Genomic DNA, 5,278 nt, shown 5'->3' with positions numbered 1-5,278 from the left:
TCATCCAAGGGCTAAACAACACATCTGATTAAAACCTGGTAAACAATGACATGGCAATCAGAGCTAGAATGCCTTTGCCCGTCCCTGAGTTGGCAGAAGCTAACAGTGGCAGCAGCATGAAACGGGTTCTCTCCTCGGCTGCTGAACCTGGTCTCCTCCCCTCCCGGTCACTGCCAATCCCGACTTTCCTCCTGTAGCTTACGGGGGAAATGATAACTAACCGAGGCACTGAGGAGGTTACCTAGTTTGGTACTGAAACGTCTGCAAGAAAACCACCAAGGTCTGAGAGCACCAAGGACCCCACAATTCTCCTCCTCCTGCTCCTCTTCTTCCTGCTCCTCCTCCCCTCCTCCTCCCTGCAAAACCCCACTGCCTTGTAGCACGGATTATGTTACCTAATTGGATAATGAAATATCTGCAAAAAAAAACAAAAAACATTAAGCTCAGAGAGCACCAAGGACGCCACAGTCCCACACTACTACTACTACTACTACTACTACTACTACTACTACTACTACCACCATTCCTGTTGTCTGCAAATCACTCTCCCTTCCAGCACTGATGATGTTACCTAGTTTGGGTAATGAAATGTTTGCAAGTAAACAAGCAAGCTGAGAAAGAGCCAAGTACCCCACAGTCTTCCTCCTCCTCCTCCTCCTCCTCCTCCTCCTCCTCCTCCTCCTCCTCCTCCTCCTCCTCCTCCTCCTCCTCCTCCTCCTCTTCTCCAGACATCTGACTCTCTTCTAGCACTGGGCCAGCCATTTGCCTTGTTGGGTAATGAAATATCTGCAAGAAAACCACTAAGCTCAGAGAGCATCAAAGACCGTCCTCCTCCTCCTCCTCCTCCTCCTCCTCCTCCTCCTCCTCTTCCAGCATTGATGACGTTACCTAGTTTGGTAATAAAATATCTGCAACAAAGCCACCAAGCCCAGAGAACACCAATGACCCCACAGTCCTCCTCCTCCTCCTGCTGCTGTCTGCAAACCCTTTTCCCTTCTAGCACTGGGACATCCACTTGGGTAATGAAACATCTGCAAGAAAGCCACTAATCTCAGAGAGCACCAAGGACCCAGTGCCCCTCCTCCTTTTCCAGCACTGATGATGCTACCTAGTATGGTACTAAAAGACTGCAACAAAGCCACCAAGCTCAGAGAGCACCTAGGACCGCACAGTTCAACCCAGAGCTACAAATATTATCTTCTGTTCAGCTGTTGCAAGGAAGGTCATGAAGAAGAACAAAACTCGCTTAAACCATGGTTTGGCTTAGCAACAGAAGATGGAGGTTCCGTTACGGCCAAGGACTACCTGTAATTATGACTTATACTCCACCTAAATGGTTAGAGGCTGCTTTTTTGGGATGGCATCTTCCAACATTTTGCCTCCCGTTCTGTAGTCGCTTTCCCAAGCGCTGAGATGGAGTTTACCCTGTCTTAGTAGTGTCGCCACATCTGGCAACCTTGCCTTTGAGATCGTCAGGGCTGGAACAGATGTTTTCCACTGGCTGATACAGAGCGTGTGTTGAGACTTTAAATCTGTGCGTGTGATAATTCCACCGTTGGTGAGAACAATTGCGTGGGGCCCGATTGTGGCAATAAGGATCTCATCCCCCAGCCTCTCACCCGTCTTCTTTTTTCACATTGTCACCAAAAAAAGGTTGTCTTTTGTCCTGAGAATGGCCAACCCGCTTTCTTTGGGATGCTGCACAACTGCCAATTTGAACAGTTCGAATTGCAGCGATGGGAAGGCAAGAGAAAGGGAGTTCTAGTCCCACCTTAGGCATGGAAACCCTACTGGGTGATTTGGGGCCAATCACCAGGAGACTGTGAGTTCTAGTGCTGCCCTAGCTGTGAAAGCCAGAGGGATGAGTTTGTGCCAATCACCAGGAGACTGTGAGTTCTAGCCCCACCTTAGGCATGAAACCCTACTGGGTGATTTGGGGCCAATCACCAGGAGACTGTGAGTTCTAGTGCTGCCCTAGCTGTGAAAGCCAGAGGGATGAGTTTGTGCCAATCACCAGGAGACTGTGAGTTCTAGCCCCACCTTAGGCATGAAACCCTACTGGGTGATTTGGGGCCAATCACCGGGAGACTGTGAGTTCTAGTGCTGCCCTAGCTGTGAAAGCCAGAGGGATGAGTTTGTGCCAATCACCAGGAGACTGTGAGTTCTAGCCCCACCTTAGGCATGAAAGCCAGCTGGGTGATTTGGGGCCAATCACCAGGAGACTGTGAGTTCTAGTGCTGCCTTAGCTGTGAAAGCCAGCTGGGTGACTTTGTGCCAATCATCAGGAGATTGTGAGTTCTAGCCCCACCTTAGACATGCAAGATGGCCGGGTGACTTTGTGCCAATCACCAGGAAACTGTGAGTTCTAGACCCACTATAACCATGAAAGCCAGTTTGGTGACCTTGAACCAATCACCAGGAGATTGTGAGTTCTAGTCCTGCCTTAGCCATGAAAGCAATTGAGTCACTCTGGGCCAATCGCCAGGAGATGGTGTGTTCTACTTCCACCTTAGGCTCAAATGTGATTGGGTAACTTTGGGCCAATCACCAGGAGATGGTAAGTTCTAGTCCCACCTTAACAGGAAAGTGGTTGGGTGACTTTGGGCCAATCGCCAGGAGATTGTATGTTCTACTTCCACCTTAAGCACAAATGCAATTGGGTAACTTTGGGCCAATCACCAGGCAATAGTAAGTTGTAGTCCTGCCTTAGCCATGAAAGCCAGTTGGATGACTTTAGACCAATCACCAGGAGACTGTGAGTTGTAGTCCTGTCTCTAGAATAAAAGCTACCTGAGTGACTTTGGGCCACTTTCTCTCAGCCCAACCCACCTCACAGGGTTGTTGTTGCGTAGGAAAAAAAGGAGGAAGATGGCATATTAGGTATGTTCACACCTTGAGTTCCTTATAAAGTAATAAAGTTTGGATTCAAATCTAACCCAATGAATTAAAATAAAAATAAATAATTATACTCTCAAGCTGCGCCAAAGGTTGGCATTGGCTTGAAAGATGTTAAAAGGCGGTGTGCTGAATATAAAATGCATCGACCTAACAACTGGTGGCACCTGGTTGTTCTTGGTGGACCTCGGGAAGCTAATCCGGATGTGGATAGTGTTTGTAAGGGGATGGAACACCACCCAGAAATATACTAGGACGGACGCCCAGGGTTGGGAAATATACCACTCCTGGCTGGCCCCACCCATCCTGCCCCACCCGGCTCCTCGCAGGAGTCCACACGTGGCCTGTTTTGGGTGCAGGTCACTGCAGGTCATGCGGAGGCTCAGGGAGGGCAAAAAATGGGCCTCCTAGAAGTTTGGGGAGGCCAGAAATGGGTTCATATCTGGCTTCCAGAGAACCTCTGGAGACTGGGGAAGCCGTTTTCACCCTCCCAGAGGCTCGACAAAAGCCTCCGGAGCCCGAGAAGGGCAAAAACGCCCTCCCCGCACCATGGTGCAGGAGTCTGACTAACAACGGGGCAGATAACTCATTGCTAAAAGTTTTGAAGGCCACCCCTGGTCCAACTCCCTGCTCAAGCAGGAGAAAACTATATACCATTCCGGACAAATGGCTATCTAGTCTCTTCTTGCAAAACCATCCAATGACGGAGCATCCACAACTTCCAGAGAACAGAACAGAATCAACTGAGTCAGAAGGGACCTTGGAGGTCATCTAATCCAACCCCCGTGGTCAAGCAGGAGACCCCATATACCGGTGATGGTGAACCTATGGCACACGTGCCACAGGTGGCATGCAGAGCCATTTGCTGCCGGCATGCGAGCTGCAGGCAAACTTACTTCACGGCGCATGCACGTGCCTCACAGCTGATCTTCGGCCTCTCAAAGGCTTGAGGAAGGCTTCTGCAGGTTTCTGGAAGCTTTGCAAGCCGAAAAGTAACTCCGTTTCGTCACTTCCGGTATTTTCAGAAAAAATAGGAAGTGACGAAACGGGGCTAGTTTTCGGCCTGCAAAGCTTGCAGAAGCCTTCCTCAAGCCTTTGAGAGGCCGAAATAGGCCTCAAACTGGCCGAAAATCAGTTGTGAGACACAGTGCAAGTAAGGGGCGGTGGGGAGTGCGCGCATTGCCTTCTGGGTTCTAGCATGCAAGCGCGAGCATGCAAGTGCACGCACAATTTTTGGCACAGGAGCCCCAAAAGGTTAGCCACCACTGCTATATACTGTTCCGGACAAACGATTACGGAAAAGCCACCAAGCAGTGTTTTTAATCTGTAGTTTTTTAGTTTTCCTTTTTTCTCTCCCTCCTTTCACTTCCCTCCCTAACTTGGAAGAGATGGAGATGGTTACACGGCACGCAGCGAGATGCCCAGGGGTTCTCCAGGTTTAACAACCGGTTCGGTAATTGTGCGCAGCACTCGAGTAGTACCGCTGAGAAGCAACGATCCGCTGTGCTGCGCTACTCAGCTGAGACGATGTAAGTAGGTAAAGCGCAGGGGCAGGCAGGCCCACATGATAGTCACAGTGAATCAATTCGCTGCCAATTGACTTTTTTTGGAGCAAAGGGTTCTGCCGAACTGGTTTGAACCAGTCGAATCTCACCCCTGGAGACACCCCTCTCGGCATGTACGTATCTGATATTAACACAGTGGAGAAAGTCCAGAAATATTTCACAAGAAGAGTTCTCCACTCCTCTACTCATTGCAGAAGACCTTATGCCACCAGACTTGAAATTCTAGACCTAGAAATACTTCAGCTTCAACCATAACAACACAACAGCACACAATAGATACAAACTCAAGGTTAATTGACCCAAACTTGATTGTAGGAAATACGACTTCAGCAACAGAGTGGTCAATGTCTGGAATACTCTACCTGACTCTGTGGTTTCTTCCCCAAATCCCAAAAACTTTAACCTTAGACTGTCTACTATTGACCTCACCCCTTTCCTAAGAGGTCTGTAGGGGGTGTGCATAAGCGCACCAACATGCCTACCGTCCCTGTCCTATTGTTTCTTTTATTTTTCTTATATGTACCCATTTCATGTATTCATAACTATGTTTATACTTATACCTATTATCTTGTAAGCGATTGACAAATCAAATCAAATCAAATCAATCAATCAATCAATAAATAAATCAATAAATCTTTTCCAACATGGGCTGTCATTTCCACTGTTTCTGCAACCCTCTCCAAGAAGCGCAGGGTTGGCATCTTCTCCGTGGCTAGGAAACACCGTGATTCCACCCTTTCCGCTTCTCCAGCGAAGAAGAGTTGGTGCCTCACCGGGTGACGGCCGGGGGGGGCTCAGGCCTTCCTTATTTTCTAATT

Source organism: Notechis scutatus, chromosome 3 (genome assembly GCF_049901735.1).
Source record: "Notechis scutatus isolate UNSWTSFEM ecotype Mainland chromosome 3, rNotScu1.2, whole genome shotgun sequence".
NCBI classification, from domain to species: domain Eukaryota; kingdom Metazoa; phylum Chordata; class Lepidosauria; order Squamata; family Elapidae; genus Notechis; species Notechis scutatus.
The sequence above is the reverse complement of the archived record's forward strand: the minus strand, read 5'-3'. Positions refer to the sequence as shown.